Source organism: Ascaphus truei, chromosome 3 (genome assembly GCF_040206685.1).
Source record: "Ascaphus truei isolate aAscTru1 chromosome 3, aAscTru1.hap1, whole genome shotgun sequence".
Lineage (NCBI taxonomy): Eukaryota > Metazoa > Chordata > Amphibia > Anura > Ascaphidae > Ascaphus > Ascaphus truei.
The window spans coordinates 190,998,140-191,026,093 of record NC_134485.1 but is presented as its reverse complement, the minus strand read 5'-3'; the positions used below and the strand labels follow the sequence as shown (position 1 = coordinate 191,026,093).

At 42.9% G+C, this 27,954-nt stretch overlaps 6 non-coding genes across 6 annotated transcripts; all 6 read right to left on the bottom strand.

Annotated features, from left to right (window-relative positions):
- Positions 1 to 340: 340 nt before the first annotated feature.
- Positions 341 to 557, bottom strand: LOC142491824 (small nucleolar RNA U3). Its single transcript, XR_012800567.1, has one exon. It is a non-coding gene; the product is annotated as a small nucleolar RNA U3 (small nucleolar RNA).
- Positions 558 to 4,963: 4,406 nt separating this feature from the next.
- Positions 4,964 to 5,180, bottom strand: LOC142491823 (small nucleolar RNA U3). Its single transcript, XR_012800566.1, has one exon. It is a non-coding gene; the product is annotated as a small nucleolar RNA U3 (small nucleolar RNA).
- A 4,408-nt stretch (positions 5,181 to 9,588) lies between these two features.
- LOC142491822 (small nucleolar RNA U3) lies at positions 9,589 to 9,805 on the bottom strand. Its single transcript, XR_012800565.1, has one exon. It is a non-coding gene; the product is annotated as a small nucleolar RNA U3 (small nucleolar RNA).
- A 4,403-nt stretch (positions 9,806 to 14,208) lies between these two features.
- On the bottom strand, positions 14,209 to 14,425 carry LOC142491705 (small nucleolar RNA U3). Its single transcript, XR_012800465.1, has one exon. It is a non-coding gene; the product is annotated as a small nucleolar RNA U3 (small nucleolar RNA).
- Positions 14,426 to 18,849: 4,424 nt separating this feature from the next.
- LOC142491821 (small nucleolar RNA U3) lies at positions 18,850 to 19,066 on the bottom strand. Its single transcript, XR_012800563.1, has one exon. It is a non-coding gene; the product is annotated as a small nucleolar RNA U3 (small nucleolar RNA).
- A 4,418-nt stretch (positions 19,067 to 23,484) lies between these two features.
- On the bottom strand, positions 23,485 to 23,701 carry LOC142491820 (small nucleolar RNA U3). The gene has a single exon (XR_012800562.1). It is a non-coding gene; the product is annotated as a small nucleolar RNA U3 (small nucleolar RNA).
- Between the last annotated feature and the right edge of the window lie 4,253 nt (positions 23,702 to 27,954).

Here is a 27,954-nt window from a genome sequence, read left to right as displayed (position 1 = left end):
GACAAATATTTAGGTGGCACTGAGACACTGAGGCTTTTAGGTGTTTTGGTGTTAGCGCCATCTATTGGTAATGCATGGTACTGATTTGAATAGTATGACATACATGTTTCCATTTAGAAACACAAAGCACCCTGTTGCAAAAGAATTGTATGAGATATTCCTATATGTGAATTGACAGCTCCCAGTTGCTAATATAAGCGAATGAGTGAGTATTGTGGCTTACAAATAAATGAATGTGCACTGGGAAATACAGCTGTATTAAACATGAAAAGTCATATGAAGAAGAAGATGATGACTACTATCCATTTGGTTTCTCTCTTTGACTTGCAACAAAGAACTAACCACTCAGCTTGTGTTCTCTCCCTCCAACTCTCCTTTGCAGGAGAGCAGAACGGTCATCAAAAGCAAACAGCAGCTGCATGAAAGCAACACTGTAAGCTCACTTCACGCTCAGGAGAAAACACTGAAGCTCCTCCTCGTGGGTAGTGAGTTTGGACACTTTCGAGCACATTTCTCCAGTTAAAAACTATAGAAATGATCCCTGAAAGTATAGTCTTAACCAACTAATGCTGCAAAGAAAATACACACTGCAAGTAACCCTCTTTAAAGTTATAGTGAGTTTTTCCAAAAATGTCAATATTCTGCTGCTCAAAGGGTGAGAAACTTTCTAAAATACAGTGTAGTAGAATTGTGATGCTAATATATTATCACAACGTCTCTATTAAGGCTCTTATTGAAGAGTTATAAGCAAACTATCCTAGTCATTTGCATGTGTCTTGCCCAGCAGCCAATCAGACAGACGTCCCCTTCCTGGCCTGTACATGGTGAATAAGGTTAGTGAATGATGTAAATGACTAGAGACGGAAGAAACCTATACATTCTGCTTTGCCTGCAAGAAAGAAAACATCTAAACACTGTAGTGTGTATAAATGAAATAAATATTTTGGAACTAAATTAACGTTCAGGAAATTAATCCCTCTGCTGAGCTACAAAACAGAAATAGTGTACAGTAGTCCCTTCTTTTTCTTATGTCTGGGCATCTGTATTAATACTGTACACAGTAATAAATATCTGTAAGAATACATGAAATCCTCAAAAGTACTTTAATGACCACCTATGATAATAAATATCATATGCGAAGAACCAAATGTTGTCTTTGGTATACATCACTGGGTGATCTGGTTGTTGGCTTTACCATCAGGAGTCCCAACTGCTGATTGTGATGTGCGAGCACGCATTGGTCTGTTTAGCTTCCTCAGATTCATATATATGTGTGTAACATGGTTAGTATTTTCTGTCTGTCTCTGCCCCTGTCACGTAAGGCCTTAGTAGTCTAGCCAGGGGAGAGCAAACTTTTGCAGCTGTGCCCCCCTGCCTTCCCTCCGCCGGTGCTCGCGCCCCCTCCCTTACCTTGATGCGGCGTCAAATGACGCCGCGGGGTCATGTGACGTCACGCAGCGTCATTTAAAGCGCGTGATGTCCCATCACATGACCCCGCGGCGTCATTTGACCCCACGTTGCCATGGACACGAATGACGCCGGCAGAGTCAAGGTAAGTAATAGCGTTGCAGAGGCCTGACGCGATCCCCCAGCATTTAATTTTAATGCCTCGGGGAAGAGCGCGGGGCCCCTGCAATGGCCCACGTCCCCCCAGAAAAATCTCCCGCCCCTCCCACTTTGCGCACCGCTGGTCTAGGCTGTGAGAAGCCAGTCTGTGGGCCTTTGACCCGCCTCATGCTCCTCTCTGAGTGACAGACAGAAGAGTGGTGGTGACTCAGGGCTTGTGTATAGCCTTTCAGGTATAAGTACAGACCTTGCGCCCTCCCCTTCTGGTTCCTCAGAGAGGCAGTGCCAAATTGAAGTAATCTGTTCTCCTCCTTCTAAGGAGTGGGAGGTAGAGCTTCTCCGCCCAGCTGGGAGGGAGAGAGAGAGAGGCCAGCCAGCCCTCATGGCTGGCTGGGCCTGTAAGATCTGATGCTCCAGGCTCAGAGAGCAAGCACCATCCAGAGGCCTGGTATCCTCTGATGACCCTATGCACTGCTGTAAAGAAGATCTACAGTGAGTGCTGAATAAAGATCCCTTTTGCTTCATCATACTCCTGTTTAAATGTCAGTCCCTGGGCAGGAGAGAAGAACTGTGCTTTAGTGGGGGACTGATCTCTGGACATCCTGGAGCCCACTACAGCTAGAGGCGGTAAGTACCAAGAAGAACATCAGTGATCATCAAAAGCTTGTCCTAGTCTCCTCAACATCGCAGACGACCTATCTCTCCTGATCCTCACGGGTACGCTAGCACCACACCTTGTAGCAGAATAACATCTCCCAGAGGAAGAGGAAACAGGGCTATATATGTGTACATATACATGTAGATGCACGTGTGTAACTATTTTCCACACTGATGCCCATTTCTATACGAGTGCCCCCGTACACATGTACGTACACATATTTTCTTATAGATATGGAGCAAAGACATATTCGATTGAATAGATTCATACATAGGTATTCGTCTTTATATCAATTTATATGTATCTATAGCTATTTCTGATCCTATCATTTTTTCAATAAAACTATAGATTTATATATCTAACAATAATGTCATTCAAATTATACGACATTTATAAGTACTCATTGAGACCCTTGTACATCTGCTAGACCTTTGTCTTTGTGTACGTACTTGTTTATCAATTCCCTTACAGGTATATATACTACAGCCTAATAACTTAATCCCCTGTAGGGTTGGCCGATATCAACTTTTTCACCACAATAACGATATTAAGAAATGTGTCGCGATTACAATATATATCGCAAAAAAATTGTTCAAATAAAAGTCTAAAATGTTCTAGTAAATCTAAATAAAAAGTGTTCTGGAAAATAAAACCCTTTCCATGTCTGCACTTCATCTTTTCTCACCTAAACTAAGATCCCCCTCACCCCATCACTCTGAGCTACACTGCTCCCATCACTCTAACTTCCCCCTCATCCCAGCACTCCTACCCTGAGATAGTCCCTCCATTTAAAAACACATTTATAAAATGTAAAAAAAAATATTAAATAGATTTTTGACAGTTAAAAATTGTCGAAAAATCTGTTTTCATACATTTGATACATTTTCATAAAGGTTTAGAGTGATGGCATGAGGGGGATGTTAGGGGGATGGAAGCAGTGTAGGTGAGAAATGGTGAAGTGCAGGCATGGCAGGGGGAGTTACGGGTCTCAGGGAGGACAGGAAGGGGTTAAGGGCCTCAGGGGGAGAGAGATAGTAGCTAAGGGTCCCAGGGTTAAGAGAGGAAGTGGTTAAGAGTCCCAGTGGGAGGGTGGGAAAGGGGTTAAGTGACCTAAGGGGAGGATGGAGAAGGGGTTAAGTGTCCCAGGGGTAAGAGAGGAAGGGGTTAAGTGCACGAGGGTGGGGGACGGAGGGCTTAACAAAAGGAAAGTGAGGAGAGAAGTTCCACCCTTTCCCTGCTGCAGCCTGCTGCAGCCTGCTGCTCTCACATGCCCTCTCTCCCCACCCTCCCTCTGAGTCAGCATTCAGAAGCAGGAAGGGAGGGGTACTTGGGGAGAGAGAAGCAGCGATATAGCACAGCGGCAGTTTCAAAGCTGCATCTCTGAGCACTGGCATCTCGTAATATTGCGATAAGAGGCGTACTGCCATATCGGCCCTCCGGGAGATTATGTTATCGCGATATTACTAAATATCGGTATATCGCCCAAACCTAGTCACTTGTAATTTCAATGTTGCTCTATATAAGGAACGTTTTCTTTTCTTTCTCCAAAGTAAGGGGTCTATTCTAGGAGCTCCGAAGTGGGACAAAGTGCTTCTAAAGTGACTATATAAGCGGATTGGCATGTTTTGCTACTCTGTAAGCCCTTGCCGCATGTCGAAACCGTGTCTAAACGGCTCGTTTTGCAAGCGGATTCACTCTTGCTCGAACAATTCGCTCGGTTTGCCAAAAAAGCCACTAACGTAGTGATGTAATCAGTTTTACCCCTCTATTCAGCTGCTTTCAAAAACCATACTTACAAAGAGATTTCTTTGATCTATATATATTTTTAACCCTTTTAGTGTCATATATTGAAATCCCTCCAGCTTAGACCAGGCTAAACAATTTGACCGTGTAGTTACTTATTTTACATAGTCAATAAAAAATGGCAAATGTGTTTCTGATGCGATGTATCTAACAAAAATTACCGTTACAAATCCTTGTTACATATCTTAATGTCTTTGATGTTTATTTTGTAGTTAAATGTTATTAACCCTATAGCTGCCAGGTGGGCCTGTCACACACTTCAGAGCAGCGCATTGCCGGCCATTCTGACAGCAAAAAGGGTTAATAGCTTTTTATATTTTGCCACAACAACAAACCCAACAGAATATACGTAATACATATTGCTCTAGTGAAAGCATTACAAGAGATAAGGTTATTGCAGCGGCTAGAAGGTTGTGGTGATTTGGAGTCATTTGCAAGGTATTTCATTCAAAATACATAATGGCAGCCAGATTGAAGGACACCCACACATTGTTTTTTCCCCCCATAATATTTGAAAATTGCTGGAAAATTTCACACTGACGTGTGCGTTTAGGAAGACAAAGTAAGGGCAATTGAAAAAAAAAAAAAAAAAAGACAAATATTTAGGTGGCACTGAGACACTGAGGCTTTTAGGTGTTTTGGTGTTAGCGCCATCTATTGGTAATGCATGGTACTGATTTGAATAGTATGACATACATGTTTCCATTTAGAAACACAAAGCACCCTGTTGCAAAAGAATTGTATGAGATATTCCTATATGTGAATTGACAGCTCCCAGTTGCTAATATAAGCGAATGAGTGAGTATTGTGGCTTACAAATAAATGAATGTGCACTGGGAAATACAGCTGTATTAAACATGAAAAGTCATATGAAGAAGAAGAAGATGATGACTACTATCCATTTGGTTTCTCTCTTTGACTTGCAACAAAGAACTAACCACTCAGCTTGTGTTCTCTCCCTCCAACTCTCCTTTGCAGGAGAGCAGAACGGTCATCAAAAGCAAACAGCAGCTGCATGAAAGCAACACTGTAAGCTCACTTCACGCTCAGGAGAAAACACTGAAGCTCCTCCTCGTGGGTAGTGAGTTTGGACACTTTCGAGCACATTTCTCCAGTTAAAAACTATAGAAATGATCCCTGAAAGTATAGTCTTAACCAACTAATGCTGCAAAGAAAATACACACTGCAAGTAACCCTCTTTAAAGTTATAGTGAGTTTTTCCAAAAATGTCAATATTCTGCTGCTCAAAGGGTGAGAAACTTTCTAAAATACAGTGTAGTAGAATTGTGATGCTAATATATTATCACAACGTCTCTATTAAGGCTCTTATTGAAGAGTTATAAGCAAACTATCCTAGTCATTTGCATGTGTCTTGCCCAGCAGCCAATCAGACAGACGTCCCCTTCCTGGCCTGTACATGGTGAATAAGGTTAGTGAATGATGTAAATGACTAGAGACGGAAGAAACCTATACATTCTGCTTTGCCTGCAAGAAAGAAAACATCTAAACACTGTAGTGTGTATAAATGAAATAAATATTTTGGAACTAAATTAACGTTCAGGAAATTAATCCCTCTGCTGAGCTACAAAACAGAAATAGTGTACAGTAGTCCCTTCTTTTTCTTATGTCTGGGCATCTGTATTAATACTGTACACAGTAATAAATATCTGTAAGAATACATGAAATCCTCAAAAGTACTTTAATGACCACCTATGATAATAAATATCATATGCGAAGAACCAAATGTTGTCTTTGGTATACATCACTGGGTGATCTGGTTGTTGGCTTTACCATCAGGAGTCCCAACTGCTGATTGTGATGTGCGAGCACGCATTGGTCTGTTTAGCTTCCTCAGATTCATATATATGTGTGTAACATGGTTAGTATTTTCTGTCTGTCTCTGCCCCTGTCACGTAAGGCCTTAGTAGTCTAGCCAGGGGAGAGCAAACTTTTGCAGCTGTGCCCCCCTGCCTTCCCTCCGCCGGTGCTCGCGCCCCCTCCCTTACCTTGATGCGGCGTCAAATGACGCCGCGGGGTCATGTGACGTCACGCAGCGTCATTTAAAGCGCGTGATGTCCCATCACATGACCCCGCGGCGTCATTTGACCCCACGTTGCCATGGACACGAATGACGCCGGCAGAGTCAAGGTAAGTAATAGCGTTGCAGAGGCCTGACGCGATCCCCCAGCATTTAATTTTAATGCCTCGGGGAAGAGCGCGGGGCCCCTGCAATGGCCCACGTCCCCCCAGAAAAATCTCCCGCCCCTCCCACTTTGCGCACCGCTGGTCTAGGCTGTGAGAAGCCAGTCTGTGGGCCTTTGACCCGCCTCATGCTCCTCTCTGAGTGACAGACAGAAGAGTGGTGGTGACTCAGGGCTTGTGTATAGCCTTTCAGGTATAAGTACAGACCTTGCGCCCTCCCCTTCTGGTTCCTCAGAGAGGCAGTGCCAAATTGAAGTAATCTGTTCTCCTCCTTCTAAGGAGTGGGAGGTAGAGCTTCTCCGCCCAGCTGGGAGGGAGAGAGAGAGAGGCCAGCCAGCCCTCATGGCTGGCTGGGCCTGTAAGATCTGATGCTCCAGGCTCAGAGAGCAAGCACCATCCAGAGGCCTGGTATCCTCTGATGACCCTATGCACTGCTGTAAAGAAGATCTACAGTGAGTGCTGAATAAAGATCCCTTTTGCTTCATCATACTCCTGTTTAAATGTCAGTCCCTGGGCAGGAGAGAAGAACTGTGCTTTAGTGGGGGACTGATCTCTGGACATCCTGGAGCCCACTACAGCTAGAGGCGGTAAGTACCAAGAAGAACATCAGTGATCATCAAAAGCTTGTCCTAGTCTCCTCAACATCGCAGACGACCTATCTCTCCTGATCCTCACGGGTACGCTAGCACCACACCTTGTAGCAGAATAACATCTCCCAGAGGAAGAGGAAACAGGGCTATATATGTGTACATATACATGTAGATGCACGTGTGTAACTATTTTCCACACTGATGCCCATTTCTATACGAGTGCCCCCGTACACATGTACGTACACATATTTTCTTATAGATATGGAGCAAAGACATATTCGATTGAATAGATTCATACATAGGTATTCGTCTTTATATCAATTTATATGTATCTATAGCTATTTCTGATCCTATCATTTTTTCAATAAAACTATAGATTTATATATCTAACAATAATGTCATTCAAATTATACGACATTTATAAGTACTCATTGAGACCCTTGTACATCTGCTAGACCTTTGTCTTTGTGTACGTACTTGTTTATCAATTCCCTTACAGGTATATATACTACAGCCTAATAACTTAATCCCCTGTAGGGTTGGCCGATATCAACTTTTTCACCACAATAACGATATTAAGAAATGTGTCGCGATTACAATATATATCGCAAAAAAATTGTTCAAATAAAAGTCTAAAATGTTCTAGTAAATCTAAATAAAAAGTGTTCTGGAAAATAAAACCCTTTCCATGTCTGCACTTCATCTTTTCTCACCTAAACTAAGATCCCCCTCACCCCATCACTCTGAGCTACACTGCTCCCATCACTCTAACTTCCCCCTCATCCCAGCACTCCTACCCTGAGATAGTCCCTCCATTTAAAAACACATTTATAAAATGTAAAAAAAAATATTAAATAGATTTTTGACAGTTAAAAATTGTCGAAAAATCTGTTTTCATACATTTGATACATTTTCATAAAGGTTTAGAGTGATGGCATGAGGGGGATGTTAGGGGGATGGAAGCAGTGTAGGTGAGAAATGGTGAAGTGCAGGCATGGCAGGGGGAGTTACGGGTCTCAGGGAGGACAGGAAGGGGTTAAGGGCCTCAGGGGGAGAGAGATAGTAGCTAAGGGTCCCAGGGTTAAGAGAGGAAGTGGTTAAGAGTCCCAGTGGGAGGGTGGGAAAGGGGTTAAGTGACCTAAGGGGAGGATGGAGAAGGGGTTAAGTGTCCCAGGGGTAAGAGAGGAAGGGGTTAAGTGCACGAGGGTGGGGGACGGAGGGCTTAACAAAAGGAAAGTGAGGAGAGAAGTTCCACCCTTTCCCTGCTGCAGCCTGCTGCAGCCTGCTGCTCTCACATGCCCTCTCTCCCCACCCTCCCTCTGAGTCAGCATTCAGAAGCAGGAAGGGAGGGGTACTTGGGGAGAGAGAAGCAGCGATATAGCACAGCGGCAGTTTCAAAGCTGCATCTCTGAGCACTGGCATCTCGTAATATTGCGATAAGAGGCGTACTGCCATATCGGCCCTCCGGGAGATTATGTTATCGCGATATTACTAAATATCGGTATATCGCCCAAACCTAGTCACTTGTAATTTCAATGTTGCTCTATATAAGGAACGTTTTCTTTTCTTTCTCCAAAGTAAGGGGTCTATTCTAGGAGCTCCGAAGTGGGACAAAGTGCTTCTAAAGTGACTATATAAGCGGATTGGCATGTTTTGCTACTCTGTAAGCCCTTGCCGCATGTCGAAACCGTGTCTAAACGGCTCGTTTTGCAAGCGGATTCACTCTTGCTCGAACAATTCGCTCGGTTTGCCAAAAAAGCCACTAACGTAGTGATGTAATCAGTTTTACCCCTCTATTCAGCTGCTTTCAAAAACCATACTTACAAAGAGATTTCTTTGATCTATATATATTTTTAACCCTTTTAGTGTCATATATTGAAATCCCTCCAGCTTAGACCAGGCTAAACAATTTGACCGTGTAGTTACTTATTTTACATAGTCAATAAAAAATGGCAAATGTGTTTCTGATGCGATGTATCTAACAAAAATTACCGTTACAAATCCTTGTTACATATCTTAATGTCTTTGATGTTTATTTTGTAGTTAAATGTTATTAACCCTATAGCTGCCAGGTGGGCCTGTCACACACTTCAGAGCAGCGCATTGCCGGCCATTCTGACAGCAAAAAGGGTTAATAGCTTTTTATATTTTGCCACAACAACAAACCCAACAGAATATACGTAATACATATTGCTCTAGTGAAAGCATTACAAGAGATAAGGTTATTGCAGCGGCTAGAAGGTTGTGGTGATTTGGAGTCATTTGCAAGGTATTTCATTCAAAATACATAATGGCAGCCAGATTGAAGGACACCCACACATTGTTTTTTCCCCCCATAATATTTGAAAATTGCTGGAAAATTTCACACTGACGTGTGCGTTTAGGAAGACAAAGTAAGGGCAATTGAAAAAAAAAAAAAAAGAAAAGACAAATATTTAGGTGGCACTGAGACACTGAGGCTTTTAGGTGTTTTGGTGTTAGCGCCATCTATTGGTAATGCATGGTACTGATTTGAATAGTATGACATACATGTTTCCATTTAGAAACACAAAGCACCCTGTTGCAAAAGAATTGTATGAGATATTCCTATATGTGAATTGACAGCTCCCAGTTGCTAATATAAGCGAATGAGTGAGTATTGTGGCTTACAAATAAATGAATGTGCACTGGGAAATACAGCTGTATTAAACATGAAAAGTCATATGAAGAAGAAGAAGATGATGACTACTATCCATTTGGTTTCTCTCTTTGACTTGCAACAAAGAACTAACCACTCAGCTTGTGTTCTCTCCCTCCAACTCTCCTTTGCAGGAGAGCAGAACGGTCATCAAAAGCAAACAGCAGCTGCATGAAAGCAACACTGTAAGCTCACTTCACGCTCAGGAGAAAACACTGAAGCTCCTCCTCGTGGGTAGTGAGTTTGGACACTTTCGAGCACATTTCTCCAGTTAAAAACTATAGAAATGATCCCTGAAAGTATAGTCTTAACCAACTAATGCTGCAAAGAAAATACACACTGCAAGTAACCCTCTTTACAGTTATAGTGAGTTTTTCCAAAAATGTCAATATTCTGCTGCTCAAAGGGTGAGAAACTTTCTAAAATACAGTGTAGTAGAATTGTGATGCTAATATATTATCACAACGTCTCTATTAAGGCTCTTATTGAAGAGTTATAAGCAAACTATCCTAGTCATTTGCATGTGTCTTGCCCAGCAGCCAATCAGACAGACGTCCCCTTCCTGGCCTGTACATGGTGAATAAGGTTAGTGAATGATGTAAATGACTAGAGACGGAAGAAACCTATACATTCTGCTTTGCCTGCAAGAAAGAAAACATCTAAACACTGTAGTGTGTATAAATGAAATAAATATTTTGGAACTAAATTAACGTTCAGGAAATTAATCCCTCTGCTGAGCTACAAAACAGAAATAGTGTACAGTAGTCCCTTCTTTTTCTTATGTCTGGGCATCTGTATTAATACTGTACACAGTAATAAATATCTGTAAGAATACATGAAATCCTCAAAAGTACTTTAATGACCACCTATGATAATAAATATCATATGCGAAGAACCAAATGTTGTCTTTGGTATACATCACTGGGTGATCTGGTTGTTGGCTTTACCATCAGGAGTCCCAACTGCTGATTGTGATGTGCGAGCACGCATTGGTCTGTTTAGCTTCCTCAGATTCATATATATGTGTGTAACATGGTTAGTATTTTCTGTCTGTCTCTGCCCCTGTCACGTAAGGCCTTAGTAGTCTAGCCAGGGGAGAGCAAACTTTTGCAGCTGTGCCCCCCTGCCTTCCCTCCGCCGGTGCTCGCGCCCCCTCCCTTACCTTGATGCGGCGTCAAATGACGCCGCGGGGTCATGTGACGTCACGCAGCGTCATTTAAAGCGCGTGATGTCCCATCACATGACCCCGCGGCGTCATTTGACCCCACGTTGCCATGGACACGAATGACGCCGGCAGAGTCAAGGTAAGTAATAGCGTTGCAGAGGCCTGACGCGATCCCCCAGCATTTAATTTTAATGCCTCGGGGAAGAGCGCGGGGCCCCTGCAATGGCCCACGTCCCCCCAGAAAAATCTCCCGCCCCTCCCACTTTGCGCACCGCTGGTCTAGGCTGTGAGAAGCCAGTCTGTGGGCCTTTGACCCGCCTCATGCTCCTCTCTGAGTGACAGACAGAAGAGTGGTGGTGACTCAGGGCTTGTGTATAGCCTTTCAGGTATAAGTACAGACCTTGCGCCCTCCCCTTCTGGTTCCTCAGAGAGGCAGTGCCAAATTGAAGTAATCTGTTCTCCTCCTTCTAAGGAGTGGGAGGTAGAGCTTCTCCGCCCGGCTGGGAGGGAGAGAGAGAGAGGCCAGCCAGCCCTCATGGCTGGCTGGGCCTGTAAGATCTGATGCTCCAGGCTCAGAGAGCAAGCACCATCCAGAGGCCTGGTATCCTCTGATGACCCTATGCACTGCTGTAAAGAAGATCTACAGTGAGTGCTGAATAAAGATCCCTTTTGCTTCATCATACTCCTGTTTAAATGTCAGTCCCTGGGCAGGAGAGAACTGTGCTTTAGTGGGGGACTGATCTCTGGACATCCTGGAGCCCACTACAGCTAGAGGCGGTAAGTACCAAGAAGAACATCAGTGATCATCAAAAGCTTGTCCTAGTCTCCTCAACATCGCAGACGACCTATCTCTCCTGATCCTCACAGGTACGCTAGCACCACACCTTGTAGCAGAATAACATCTCCCAGAGGAAGAGGAAACAGGGCTATATATGTGTACATATACATGTAGATGCACGTGTGTAACTATTTTCCACACTGATGCCCATTTCTATACGAGTGCCCCCGTACACATGTACGTACACATATTTTCTTATAGATATGGAGCAAAGACATATTCGATTGAATAGATTCATACATAGGTATTCGTCTTTATATCAATTTATATGTATCTATAGCTATTTCTGATCCTATCATTTTTTCAATAAAACTATAGATTTATATATCTAACAATAATGTCATTCAAATTATACGACATTTATAAGTACTCATTGAGACCCTTGTACATCTGCTAGACCTTTGTCTTTGTGTACGTACTTGTTTATCAATTCCCTTACAGGTATATATACTACAGCCTAATAACTTAATCCCCTGTAGGGTTGGCCGATATCAACTTTTTCACCACAATAACGATATTAAGAAATGTGTCGCGATTACAATATATATCGCAAAAAAATTGTTCAAATAAAAGTCTAAAATGTTCTAGTAAATCTAAATAAAAAGTGTTCTGGAAAATAAAACCCTTTCCATGTCTGCACTTCATCTTTTCTCACCTAAACTAAGATCCCCCTCACCCCATCACTCTGAGCTACACTGCTCCCATCACTCTAACTTCCCCCTCATCCCAGCACTCCTACCCTGAGATAGTCCCTCCATTTAAAAACACATTTAAAAAATGTAAAAAAAAATATTAAATAGATTTTTGACAGTTAAAAATTGTCGAAAAATCTGTTTTCATACATTTGATACATTTTCATAAAGGTTTAGAGTGATGGCATGAGGGGGATGTTAGGGGGATGGAAGCAGTGTAGGTGAGAAATGGTGAAGTGCAGGCATGGCAGGGGGAGTTACGGGTCTCAGGGAGGACAGGAAGGGGTTAAGGGCCTCAGGGGGAGAGAGATAGTAGCTAAGGGTCCCAGGGTTAAGAGAGGAAGTGGTTAAGAGTCCCAGTGGGAGGGTGGGAAAGGGGTTAAGTGACCTAAGGGGAGGATGGAGAAGGGGTTAAGTGTCCCAGGGGTAAGAGAGGAAGGGGTTAAGTGCACGAGGGTGGGGGACGGAGGGCTTAACAAAAGGAAAGTGAGGAGAGAAGTTCCACCCTTTCCCTGCTGCAGCCTGCTGCAGCCTGCTGCTCTCACATGCCCTCTCTCCCCACCCTCCCTCTGAGTCAGCATTCAGAAGCAGGAAGGGAGGGGTACTTGGGGAGAGAGAAGCAGCGATATAGCACAGCGGCAGTTTCAAAGCTGCATCTCTGAGCACTGGCATCTCGTAATATTGCGATAAGAGGCGTACTGCCATATCGGCCCTCCGGGAGATTATGTTATCGCGATATTACTAAATATCGGTATATCGCCCAAACCTAGTCACTTGTAATTTCAATGTTGCTCTATATAAGGAACGTTTTCTTTTCTTTCTCCAAAGTAAGGGGTCTATTCTAGGAGCTCCGAAGTGGGACAAAGTGCTTCTAAAGTGACTATATAAGCGGATTGGCATGTTTTGCTACTCTGTAAGCCCTTGCCGCATGTCGAAACCGTGTCTAAACGGCTCGTTTTGCAAGCGGATTCACTCTTGCTCGAACAATTCGCTCGGTTTGCCAAAAAAGCCACTAACGTAGTGATGTAATCAGTTTTACCCCTCTATTCAGCTGCTTTCAAAAACCATACTTACAAAGAGATTTCTTTGATCTATATATATTTTTAACCCTTTTAGTGTCATATATTGAAATCCCTCCAGCTTAGACCAGGCTAAACAATTTGACCGTGTAGTTACTTATTTTACATAGTCAATAAAAAATGGCAAATGTGTTTCTGATGCGATGTATCTAACAAAAATTACCGTTACAAATCCTTGTTACATATCTTAATGTCTTTGATGTTTATTTTGTAGTTAAATGTTATTAACCCTATAGCTGCCAGGTGGGCCTGTCACACACTTCAGAGCAGCGCATTGCCGGCCATTCTGACAGCAAAAAGGGTTAATAGCTTTTTATATTTTGCCACAACAACAAACCCAACAGAATATACGTAATACATATTGCTCTAGTGAAAGCATTACAAGAGATAAGGTTATTGCAGCGGCTAGAAGGTTGTGGTGATTTGGAGTCATTTGCAAGGTATTTCATTCAAAATACATAATGGCAGCCAGATTGAAGGACACCCACACATTGTTTTTTCCCCCCATAATATTTGAAAATTGCTGGAAAATTTCACACTGACGTGTGCGTTTAGGAAGACAAAGTAAGGGCAATTGAAAAAAAAAAAAAAAAAAGACAAATATTTAGGTGGCACTGAGACACTGAGGCTTTTAGGTGTTTTGGTGTTAGCGCCATCTATTGGTAATGCATGGTACTGATTTGAATAGTATGACATACATGTTTCCATTTAGAAACACAAAGCACCCTGTTGCAAAAGAATTGTATGAGATATTCCTATATGTGAATTGACAGCTCCCAGTTGCTAATATAAGCGAATGAGTGAGTATTGTGGCTTACAAATAAATGAATGTGCACTGGGAAATACAGCTGTATTAAACATGAAAAGTCATATGAAGAAGAAGAAGATGATGACTACTATCCATTTGGTTTCTCTCTTTGACTTGCAACAAAGAACTAACCACTCAGCTTGTGTTCTCTCCCTCCAACTCTCCTTTGCAGGAGAGCAGAACGGTCATCAAAAGCAAACAGCAGCTGCATGAAAGCAACACTGTAAGCTCACTTCACGCTCAGGAGAAAACACTGAAGCTCCTCCTCGTGGGTAGTGAGTTTGGACACTTTCGAGCACATTTCTCCAGTTAAAAACTATAGAAAGGATCCCTGAAAGTATAGTCTTAACCAACTAATGCTGCAAAGAAAATACACACTGCAAGTAACCCTCTTTAAAGCTATAGTGAGTTTTTCCAAAAATGTCAATATTCTGCTGCTCAAAGGGTGAGAAACTTTCTAAAATACAGTGTAGTAGAATTGTGATGCTAATATATTATCACAACGTCTCTATTAAGGCTCTTATTGAAGAGTTATAAGCAAACTATCCTAGTCATTTGCATGTGTCTTGCCCAGCAGCCAATCAGACAGACGTCCCCTTTGTGGTGCTTTGGAAATGCCTGGCCTGTACATGGTGAATAAGGTTAGTGAATGATGTAAATGACTAGAGACGGAAGAAACCTATACATTCTGCTTTGCCTGCAAGAAAGAAAACATCTAAACACTGTAGTGTGTATAAATGAAATAAATATTTTGGAACTAAATTAACGTTCAGGAAATTAATCCCTCTGCTGAGCTACAAAACAGAAATAGTGTACAGTAGTCCCTTCTTTTTCTTATGTCTGGGCATCTGTATTAATACTGTACACAGTAATAAATATCTGTAAGAATACATGAAATCCTCAAAAGTACTTTAATGACCACCTATGATAATAAATATCATATGCGAAGAACCAAATGTTGTCTTTGGTATACATCACTGGGTGATCTGGTTGTTGGCTTTACCATCAGGAGTCCCAACTGCTGATTGTGATGTGCGAGCACGCATTGGTCTGTTTAGCTTCCTCAGATTCATATATATGTGTGTAACATGGTTAGTATTTTCTGTCTGTCTCTGCCCCTGTCACGTAAGGCCTTAGTAGTCTAGCCAGGGGAGAGCAAACTTTTGCAGCTGTGCCCCCCTGCCTTCCCTCCGCCGGTGCTCGCGCCCCCTCCCTTACCTTGATGCGGCGTCAAATGACGCCGCGGGGTCATGTGACGTCACGCAGCGTCATTTAAAGCGCGTGATGTCCCATCACATGACCCCGCGGCGTCATTTGACCCCACGTTGCCATGGACACGAATGACGCCGGCAGAGTCAAGGTAAGTAATAGCGTTGCAGAGGCCTGACGCGATCCCCCAGCATTTAATTTTAATGCCTCGGGGAAGAGCGCGGGGCCCCTGCAATGGCCCACGTCCCCCCAGAAAAATCTCCCGCCCCTCCCACTTTGCGCACCGCTGGTCTAGGCTGTGAGAAGCCAGTCTGTGGGCCTTTGACCCGCCTCATGCTCCTCTCTGAGTGACAGACAGAAGAGTGGTGGTGACTCAGGGCTTGTGTATAGCCTTTCAGGTATAAGTACAGACCTTGCGCCCTCCCCTTCTGGTTCCTCAGAGAGGCAGTGCCAAATTGAAGTAATCTGTTCTCCTCCTTCTAAGGAGTGGGAGGTAGAGCTTCTCCGCCCGGCTGGGAGGGAGAGAGAGAGAGGCCAGCCAGCCCTCATGGCTGGCTGGGCCTGTAAGATCTGATGCTCCAGGCTCAGAGAGCAAGCACCATCCAGAGGCCTGGTATCCTCTGATGACCCTATGCACTGCTGTAAAGAAGATCTACAGTGAGTGCTGAATAAAGATCCCTTTTGCTTCATCATACTCCTGTTTAAATGTCAGTCCCTGGGCAGGAGAGAAGAACTGTGCTTTAGTGGGGGACTGATCTCTGGACATCCTGGAGCCCACTACAGCTAGAGGCGGTAAGTACCAAGAAGAACATCAGTGATCATCAAAAGCTTGTCCTAGTCTCCTCAACATCGCAGACGACCTATCTCTCCTGATCCTCACGGGTACGCTAGCACCACACCTTGTAGCAGAATAACATCTCCCAGAGGAAGAGGAAACAGGGCTATATATGTGTACATATACATGTAGATGCACGTGTGTAACTATTTTCCACACTGATGCCCATTTCTATACGAGTGCCCCCGTACACATGTACGTACACATATTTTCTTATAGATATGGAGCAAAGACATATTCGATTGAATAGATTCATACATAGGTATTCGTCTTTATATCAATTTATATGTATCTATAGCTATTTCTGATCCTATCATTTTTTCAATAAAACTATAGATTTATATATCTAACAATAATGTCATTCAAATTATACGACATTTATAAGTACTCATTGAGACCCTTGTACATCTGCTAGACCTTTGTCTTTGTGTACGTACTTGTTTATCAATTCCCTTACAGGTATATATACTACAGCCTAATAACTTAATCCCCTGTAGGGTTGGCCGATATCAACTTTTTCACCACAATAACGATATTAAGAAATGTGTCGCGATTACAATATATATCGCAAAAAAATTGTTCAAATAAAAGTCTAAAATGTTCTAGTAAATCTAAATAAAAAGTGTTCTGGAAAATAAAACCCTTTCCATGTCTGCACTTCATCTTTTCTCACCTAAACTAAGATCCCCCTCACCCCATCACTCTGAGCTACACTGCTCCCATCACTCTAACTTCCCCCTCATCCCAGCACTCCTACCCTGAGATAGTCCCTCCATTTAAAAACACATTTATAAAATGTAAAAAAAAATATTAAATGGATTTTTGACAGTTAAAAATTGTCGAAAAATCTGTTTTCATACATTTGATACATTTTCATAAAGGTTTAGAGTGATGGCATGAGGGGGATGTTAGGGGGATGGAAGCAGTGTAGGTGAGAAATGGTGAAGTGCAGGCATGGCAGGGGGAGTTACGGGTCTCAGGGAGGACAGGAAGGGGTTAAGGGCCTCAGGGGGAGAGAGATAGTAGCTAAGGGTCCCAGGGTTAAGAGAGGAAGTGGTTAAGAGTCCCAGTGGGAGGGTGGGAAAGGGGTTAAGTGACCTAAGGGGAGGATGGAGAAGGGGTTAAGTGTCCCAGGGGTAAGAGAGGAAGGGGTTAAGTGCACGAGGGTGGGGGACGGAGGGCTTAACAAAAGGAAAGTGAGGAGAGAAGTTCCACCCTTTCCCTGCTGCAGCCTGCTGCAGCCTGCTGCTCTCACATGCCCTCTCTCCCCACCCTCCCTCTGAGTCAGCATTCAGAAGCAGGAAGGGAGGGGTACTTGGGGAGAGAGAAGCAGCGATATAGCACAGCGGCAGTTTCAAAGCTGCATCTCTGAGCACTGGCATCTCGTAATATTGCGATAAGAGGCGTACTGCCATATCGGCCCTCCGGGAGATTATGTTATCGCGATATTACTAAATATCGGTATATCGCCCAAACCTAGTCACTTGTAATTTCAATGTTGCTCTATATAAGGAACGTTTTCTTTTCTTTCTCCAAAGTAAGGGGTCTATTCTAGGAGCTCCGAAGTGGGACAAAGTGCTTCTAAAGTGACTATATAAGCGGATTGGCATGTTTTGCTACTCTGTAAGCCCTTGCCGCATGTCGAAACCGTGTCTAAACGGCTCGTTTTGCAAGCGGATTCACTCTTGCTCGAACAATTCGCTCGGTTTGCCAAAAAAGCCACTAACGTAGTGATGTAATCAGTTTTACCCCTCTATTCAGCTGCTTTCAAAAACCATACTTACAAAGAGATTTCTTTGATCTATATATATTTTTAACCCTTTTAGTGTCATATATTGAAATCCCTCCAGCTTAGACCAGGCTAAACAATTTGACCGTGTAGTTACTTATTTTACATAGTCAATAAAAAATGGCAAATGTGTTTCTGATGCGATGTATCTAACAAAAATTACCGTTACAAATCCTTGTTACATATCTTAATGTCTTTGATGTTTATTTTGTAGTTAAATGTTATTAACCCTATAGCTGCCAGGTGGGCCTGTCACACACTTCAGAGCAGCGCATTGCCGGCCATTCTGACAGCAAAAAGGGTTAATAGCTTTTTATATTTTGCCACAACAACAAACCCAACAGAATATACGTAATACATATTGCTCTAGTGAAAGCATTACAAGAGATAAGGTTATTGCAGCGGCTAGAAGGTTGTGGTGATTTGGAGTCATTTGCAAGGTATTTCATTCAAAATACATAATGGCAGCCAGATTGAAGGACACCCACACATTGTTTTTTCCCCCCATAATATTTGAAAATTGCTGGAAAATTTCACACTGACGTGTGCGTTTAGGAAGACAAAGTAAGGGCAATTGAAAAAAAAAAAAAAAAAAGACAAATATTTAGGTGGCACTGAGACACTGAGGCTTTTAGGTGTTTTGGTGTTAGCGCCATCTATTGGTAATGCATGGTACTGATTTGAATAGTATGACATACATGTTTCCATTTAGAAACACAAAGCACCCTGTTGCAAAAGAATTGTATGAGATATTCCTATATGTGAATTGACAGCTCCCAGTTGCTAATATAAGCGAATGAGTGAGTATTGTGGCTTACAAATAAATGAATGTGCACTGGGAAATACAGCTGTATTAAACATGAAAAGTCATATGAAGAAGAAGAAGATGATGACTACTATCCATTTGGTTTCTCTCTTTGACTTGCAACAAAGAACTAACCACTCAGCTTGTGTTCTCTCCCTCCAACTCTCCTTTGCAGGAGAGCAGAACGGTCATCAAAAGCAAACAGCAGCTGCATGAAAGCAACACTGTAAGCTCACTTCACGCTCAGGAGAAAACACTGAAGCTCCTCCTCGTGGGTAGTGAGTTTGGACACTTTCGAGCACATTTCTCCAGTTAAAAACTATAGAAATGATCCCTGAAAGTATAGTCTTAACCAACTAATGCTGCAAAGAAAATACACACTGCAAGTAACCCTCTTTAAAGCTATAGTGAGTTTTTCCAAAAATGTCAATATTCTGCTGCTCAAAGGGTGAGAAACTTTCTAAAATACAGTGTAGTAGAATTGTGATGCTAATATATTATCACAACGTCTCTATTAAGGCTCTTATTGAAGAGTTATAAGCAAACTATCCTAGTCATTTGCATGTGTCTTGCCCAGCAGCCAATCAGACAGACGTCCCCTTTGTGGTGCTTTGGAAATGCCTGGCCTGTACATGGTGAATAAGGTTAGTGAATGATGTAAATGACTAGAGACGGAAGAAACCTATACATTCTGCTTTGCCTGCAAGAAAGAAAACATCTAAACACTGTAGTGTGTATAAATGAAATAAATATTTTGGAACTAAATTAACGTTCAGGAAATTAATCCCTCTGCTGAGCTACAAAACAGAAATAGTGTACAGTAGTCCCTTCTTTTTCTTATGTCTGGGCATCTGTATTAATACTGTACACAGTAATAAATATCTGTAAGAATACATGAAATCCTCAAAAGTACTTTAATGACCACCTATGATAATAAATATCATATGCGAAGAACCAAATGTTGTCTTTGGTATACATCACTGGGTGATCTGGTTGTTGGCTTTACCATCAGGAGTCCCAACTGCTGATTGTGATGTGCGAGCACGCATTGGTCTGTTTAGCTTCCTCAGATTCATATATATGTGTGTAACATGGTTAGTATTTTCTGTCTGTCTCTGCCCCTGTCACGTAAGGCCTTAGTAGTCTAGCCAGGGGAGAGCAAACTTTTGCAGCTGTGCCCCCCTGCCTTCCCTCCGCCGGTGCTCGCGCCCCCTCCCTTACCTTGATGCGGCGTCAAATGACGCCGCGGGGTCATGTGACGTCACGCAGCGTCATTTAAAGCGCGTGATGTCCCATCACATGACCCCGCGGCGTCATTTGACCCCACGTTGCCATGGACACGAATGACGCCGGCAGAGTCAAGGTAAGTAATAGCGTTGCAGAGGCCTGACGCGATCCCCCAGCATTTAATTTTAATGCCTCGGGGAAGAGCGCGGGGCCCCTGCAATGGCCCACGTCCCCCCAGAAAAATCTCCCGCCCCTCCCACTTTGCGCACCGCTGGTCTAGGCTGTGAGAAGCCAGTCTGTGGGCCTTTGACCCGCCTCATGCTCCTCTCTGAGTGACAGACAGAAGAGTGGTGGTGACTCAGGGCTTGTGTATAGCCTTTCAGGTATAAGTACAGACCTTGCGCCCTCCCCTTCTGGTTCCTCAGAGAGGCAGTGCCAAATTGAAGTAATCTGTTCTCCTCCTTCTAAGGAGTGGGAGGTAGAGCTTCTCCGCCCGGCTGGGAGGGAGAGAGAGAGAGGCCAGCCAGCCCTCATGGCTGGCTGGGCCTGTAAGATCTGATGCTCCAGGCTCAGAGAGCAAGCACCATCCAGAGGCCTGGTATCCTCTGATGACCCTATGCACTGCTGTAAAGAAGATCTACAGTGAGTGCTGAATAAAGATCCCTTTTGCTTCATCATACTCCTGTTTAAATGTCAGTCCCTGGGCAGGAGAGAAGAACTGTGCTTTAGTGGGGGACTGATCTCTGGACATCCTGGAGCCCACTACAGCTAGAGGCGGTAAGTACCAAGAAGAACATCAGTGATCATCAAAAGCTTGTCCTAGTCTCCTCAACATCGCAGACGACCTATCTCTCCTGATCCTCACGGGTACGCTAGCACCACACCTTGTAGCAGAATAACATCTCCCAGAGGAAGAGGAAACAGGGCTATATATGTGTACATATACATGTAGATGCACGTGTGTAACTATTTTCCACACTGATGCCCATTTCTATACGAGTGCCCCCGTACACATGTACGTACACATATTTTCTTATAGATATGGAGCAAAGACATATTCGATTGAATAGATTCATACATAGGTATTCGTCTTTATATCAATTTATATGTATCTATAGCTATTTCTGATCCTATCATTTTTTCAATAAAACTATAGATTTATATATCTAACAATAATGTCATTCAAATTATACGACATTTATAAGTACTCATTGAGACCCTTGTACATCTGCTAGACCTTTGTCTTTGTGTACGTACTTGTTTATCAATTCCCTTACAGGTATATATACTACAGCCTAATAACTTAATCCCCTGTAGGGTTGGCCGATATCAACTTTTTCACCACAATAACGATATTAAGAAATGTGTCGCGATTACAATATATATCGCAAAAAAATTGTTCAAATAAAAGTCTAAAATGTTCTAGTAAATCTAAATAAAAAGTGTTCTGGAAAATAAAACCCTTTCCATGTCTGCACTTCATCTTTTCTCACCTAAACTAAGATCCCCCTCACCCCATCACTCTGAGCTACACTGCTCCCATCACTCTAACTTCCCCCTCATCCCAGCACTCCTACCCTGAGATAGTCCCTCCATTTAAAAACACATTTATAAAATGTAAAAAAAAATATTAAATGGATTTTTGACAGTTAAAAATTGTCGAAAAATCTGTTTTCATACATTTGATACATTTTCATAAAGGTTTAGAGTGATGGCATGAGGGGGATGTTAGGGGGATGGAAGCAGTGTAGGTGAGAAATGGTGAAGTGCAGGCATGGCAGGGGGAGTTACGGGTCTCAGGGAGGACAGGAAGGGGTTAAGGGCCTCAGGGGGAGAGAGATAGTAGCTAAGGGTCCCAGGGTTAAGAGAGGAAGTGGTTAAGAGTCCCAGTGGGAGGGTGGGAAAGGGGTTAAGTGACCTAAGGGGAGGATGGAGAAGGGGTTAAGTGTCCCAGGGGTAAGAGAGGAAGGGGTTAAGTGCACGAGGGTGGGGGACGGAGGGCTTAACAAAAGGAAAGTGAGGAGAGAAGTTCCACCCTTTCCCTGCTGCAGCCTGCTGCAGCCTGCTGCTCTCACATGCCCTCTCTCCCCACCCTCCCTCTGAGTCAGCATTCAGAAGCAGGAAGGGAGGGGTACTTGGGGAGAGAGAAGCAGCGATATAGCACAGCGGCAGTTTCAAAGCTGCATCTCTGAGCACTGGCATCTCGTAATATTGCGATAAGAGGCGTACTGCCATATCGGCCCTCCGGGAGATTATGTTATCGCGATATTACTAAATATCGGTATATCGCCCAAACCTAGTCACTTGTAATTTCAATGTTGCTCTATATAAGGAACGTTTTCTTTTCTTTCTCCAAAGTAAGGGGTCTATTCTAGGAGCTCCGAAGTGGGACAAAGTGCTTCTAAAGTGACTATATAAGCGGATTGGCATGTTTTGCTACTCTGTAAGCCCTTGCCGCATGTCGAAACCGTGTCTAAACGGCTCGTTTTGCAAGCGGATTCACTCTTGCTCGAACAATTCGCTCGGTTTGCCAAAAAAGCCACTAACGTAGTGATGTAATCAGTTTTACCCCTCTATTCAGCTGCTTTCAAAAACCATACTTACAAAGAGATTTCTTTGATCTATATATATTTTTAACCCTTTTAGTGTCATATATTGAAATCCCTCCAGCTTAGACCAGGCTAAACAATTTGACCGTGTAGTTACTTATTTTACATAGTCAATAAAAAATGGCAAATGTGTTTCTGATGCGATGTATCTAACAAAAATTACCGTTACAAATCCTTGTTACATATCTTAATGTCTTTGATGTTTATTTTGTAGTTAAATGTTATTAACCCTATAGCTGCCAGGTGGGCCTGTCACACACTTCAGAGCAGCGCATTGCCGGCCATTCTGACAGCAAAAAGGGTTAATAGCTTTTTATATTTTGCCACAACAACAAACCCAACAGAATATACGTAATACATATTGCTCTAGTGAAAGCATTACAAGAGATAAGGTTATTGCAGCGGCTAGAAGGTTGTGGTGATTTGGAGTCATTTGCAAGGTATTTCATTCAAAATACATAATGGCAGCCAGATTGAAGGACACCCACACATTGTTTTTTCCCCCCATAATATTTGAAAATTGCTGGAAAATTTCACACTGACGTGTGCGTTTAGGAAGACAAAGTAAGGGCAATTGAAAAAAAAAAAAAGAAAAGACAAATATTTAGGTGGCACTGAGACACTGAGGCTTTTAGGTGTTTTGGTGTTAGCGCCATCTATTGGTAATGCATGGTACTGATTTGAATAGTATGACATACATGTTTCCATTTAGAAACACAAAGCACCCTGTTGCAAAAGAATTGTATGAGATATTCCTATATGTGAATTGACAGCTCCCAGTTGCTAATATAAGCGAATGAGTGAGTATTGTGGCTTACAAATAAATGAATGTGCACTGGGAAATACAGCTGTATTAAACATGAAAAGTCATATGAAGAAGATGATGACTACTATCCATTTGGTTTCTCTCTTTGACTTGCAACAAAGAACTAACCACTCAGCTTGTGTTCTCTCCCTCCAACTCTCCTTTGCAGGAGAGCAGAACGGTCATCAAAAGCAAACAGCAGCTGCATGAAAGCAACACTGTAAGCTCACTTCACGCTCAGGAGAAAACACTGAAGCTCCTCCTCGTGGGTAGTGAGTTTGGACACTTTCGAGCACATTTCTCCAGTTAAAAACTATAGAAATGATCCCTGAAAGTATAGTCTTAACCAACTAATGCTGCAAAGAAAATACACACTGCAAGTAACCCTCTTTAAAGTTATAGTGAGTTTTTCCAAAAATGTCAATATTCTGCTGCTCAAAGGGTGAGAAACTTTCTAAAATACAGTGTAGTAGAATTGTGATGCTAATATATTATCACAACGTCTCTATTAAGGCTCTTATTGAAGAGTTATAAGCAAACTATCCTAGTCATTTGCATGTGTCTTGCCCAGCAGCCAATCAGACAGACGTCCCCTTTGTGGTGCTTTGGAAATGCCTGGCCTGTACATGGTGAATAAGGTTAGTGAATGATGTAAATGACTAGAGACGGAAGAAACCTATACATTCTGCTTTGCCTGCAAGAAAGAAAACATCTAAACACTAGTGTGTATAAATGAAATAAATATTTTGGAACTAAATTAACGTTCAGGAAATTAATCCCTCTGCTGAGCTACAAAACAGAAATAGTGTACAGTAGTCCCTTCTTTTTCTTATGTCTGGGCATCTGTATTAATACTGTACACAGTAATAAATATCTGTAAGAATACATGAAATCCTCAAAAGTACTTTAATGACCACCTATGATAATAAATATCATATGCGAAGAACCAAATGTTGTCTTTGGTATACATCACTGGGTGATCTGGTTGTTGGCTTTACCATCAGGAGTCCCAACTGCTGATTGTGATGTGCGAGCACGCATTGGTCTGTTTAGCTTCCTCAGATTCATATATATGTGTGTAACATGGTTAGTATTTTCTGTCTGTCTCTGCCCCTGTCACGTAAGGCCTTAGTAGTCTAGCCAGGGGAGAGCAAACTTTTGCAGCTGTGCCCCCCTGCCTTCCCTCCGCCGGTGCTCGCGCCCCCTCCCTTACCTTGATGCGGCGTCAAATGACGCCGCGGGGTCATGTGACGTCACGCAGCGTCATTTAAAGCGCGTGATGTCCCATCACATGACCCCGCGGCGTCATTTGACCCCACGTTGCCATGGACACGAATGACGCCGGCAGAGTCAAGGTAAGTAATAGCGTTGCAGAGGCCTGACGCGATCCCCCAGCATTTAATTTTAATGCCTCGGGGAAGAGCGCGGGGCCCCTGCAATGGCCCACGTCCCCCCAGAAAAATCTCCCGCCCCTCCCACTTTGCGCACCGCTGGTCTAGGCTGTGAGAAGCCAGTCTGTGGGCCTTTGACCCGCCTCATGCTCCTCTCTGAGTGACAGACAGAAGAGTGGTGGTGACTCAGGGCTTGTGTATAGCCTTTCAGGTATAAGTACAGACCTTGCGCCCTCCCCTTCTGGTTCCTCAGAGAGGCAGTGCCAAATTGAAGTAATCTGTTCTCCTCCTTCTAAGGAGTGGGAGGTAGAGCTTCTCCGCCCGGCTGGGAGGGAGAGAGAGAGAGGCCAGCCAGCCCTCATGGCTGGCTGGGCCTGTAAGATCTGATGCTCCAGGCTCAGAGAGCAAGCACCATCCAGAGGCCTGGTATCCTCTGATGACCCTATGCACTGCTGTAAAGAAGATCTACAGTGAGTGCTGAATAAAGATCCCTTTTGCTTCATCATACTCCTGTTTAAATGTCAGTCCCTGGGCAGGAGAGAAGAACTGTGCTTTAGTGGGGGACTGATCTCTGGACATCCTGGAGCCCACTACAGCTAGAGGCGGTAAGTACCAAGAAGAACATCAGTGATCATCAAAAGCTTGTCCTAGTCTCCTCAACATCGCAGACGACCTATCTCTCCTGATCCTCACGGGTACGCTAGCACCACACCTTGTAGCAGAATAACATCTCCCAGAGGAAGAGGAAACAGGGCTATATATGTGTACATATACATGTAGATGCACGTGTGTAACTATTTTCCACACTGATGCCCATTTCTATACGAGTGCCCCCGTACACATGTACGTACACATATTTTCTTATAGATATGGAGCAAAGACATATTCGATTGAATAGATTCATACATAGGTATTCGTCTTTATATCAATTTATATGTATCTATAGCTATTTCTGATCCTATCATTTTTTCAATAAAACTATAGATTTATATATCTAACAATAATGTCATTCAAATTATACGACATTTATAAGTACTCATTGAGACCCTTGTACATCTGCTAGACCTTTGTCTTTGTGTACGTACTTGTTTATCAATTCCCTTACAGGTATATATACTACAGCCTAATAACTTAATCCCCTGTAGGGTTGGCCGATATCAACTTTTTCACCACAATAACGATATTAAGAAATGTGTCGCGATTACAATATATATCGCAAAAAAATTGTTCAAATAAAAGTCTAAAATGTTCTAGTAAATCTAAATAAAAAGTGTTCTGGAAAATAAAACCCTTTCCATGTCTGCACTTCATCTTTTCTCACCTAAACTAAGATCCCCCTCACCCCATCACTCTGAGCTACACTGCTCCCATCACTCTAACTTCCCCCTCATCCCAGCACTCCTACCCTGAGATAGTCCCTCCATTTAAAAACACATTTATAAAATGTAAAAAAAAATATTAAATAGATTTTTGACAGTTAAAAATTGTCGAAAAATCTGTTTTCATACATTTGATACATTTTCATAAAGGTTTAGAGTGATGGCATGAGGGGGATGTTAGGGGGATGGAAGCAGTGTAGGTGAGAAATGGTGAAGTGCAGGCATGGCAGGGGGAGTTACGGGTCTCAGGGAGGACAGGAAGGGGTTAAGGGCCTCAGGGGGAGAGAGATAGTAGCTAAGGGTCCCAGGGTTAAGAGAGGAAGTGGTTAAGAGTCCCAGTGGGAGGGTGGGAAAGGGGTTAAGTGACCTAAGGGGAGGATGGAGAAGGGGTTAAGTGTCCCAGGGGTAAGAGAGGAAGGGGTTAAGTGCACGAGGGTGGGGGACGGAGGGCTTAACAAAAGGAAAGTGAGGAGAGAAGTTCCACCCTTTCCCTGCTGCAGCCTGCTGCAGCCTGCTGCTCTCACATGCCCTCTCTCCCCACCCTCCCTCTGAGTCAGCATTCAGAAGCAGGAAGGGAGGGGTACTTGGGGAGAGAGAAGCAGCGATATAGCACAGCGGCAGTTTCAAAGCTGCATCTCTGAGCACTGGCATCTCGTAATATTGCGATAAGAGGCGTACTGCCATATCGGCCCTCCGGGAGATTATGTTATCGCGATATTACTAAATATCGGTATATCGCCCAAACCTAGTCACTTGTAATTTCAATGTTGCTCTATATAAGGAACGTTTTCTTTTCTTTCTCCAAAGTAAGGGGTCTATTCTAGGAGCTCCGAAGTGGGACAAAGTGCTTCTAAAGTGACTATATAAGCGGATTGGCATGTTTTGCTACTCTGTAAGCCCTTGCCGCATGTCGAAACCGTGTCTAAACGGCTCGTTTTGCAAGCGGATTCACTCTTGCTCGAACAATTCGCTCGGTTTGCCAAAAAAGCCACTAACGTAGTGATGTAATCAGTTTTACCCCTCTATTCAGCTGCTTTCAAAAACCATACTTACAAAGAGATTTCTTTGATCTATATATATTTTTAACCCTTTTAGTGTCATATATTGAAATCCCTCCAGCTTAGACCAGGCTAAACAATTTGACCGTGTAGTTACTTATTTTACATAGTCAATAAAAAATGGCAAATGTGTTTCTGATGCGATGTATCTAACAAAAATTACCGTTACAAATCCTTGTTACATATCTTAATGTCTTTGATGTTTATTTTGTAGTTAAATGTTATTAACCCTATAGCTGCCAGGTGGGCCTGTCACACACTTCAGAGCAGCGCATTGCCGGCCATTCTGACAGCAAAAAGGGTTAATAGCTTTTTATATTTTGCCACAACAACAAACCCAACAGAATATACGTAATACATATTGCTCTAGTGAAAGCATTACAAGAGATAAGGTTATTGCAGCGGCTAGAAGGTTGTGGTGATTTGGAGTCATTTGCAAGGTATTTCATTCAAAATACATAATGGCAGCCAGATTGAAGGACACCCACACATTGTTTTTTCCCCCCATAATATTTGAAAATTGCTGGAAAATTTCACACTGACGTGTGCGTTTAGGAAGACAAAGTAAGGGCAATTGAAAAAAAAAAAAAGAAAAGACAAATATTTAGGTGGCACTGAGACACTGAGGCTTTTAGGTGTTTTGGTGTTAGCGCCATCTATTGGTAATGCATGGTACTGATTTGAATAGTATGACATACATGTTTCCATTTAGAAACACAAAGCACCCTGTTGCAAAAGAATTGTATGAGATATTCCTATATGTGAATTG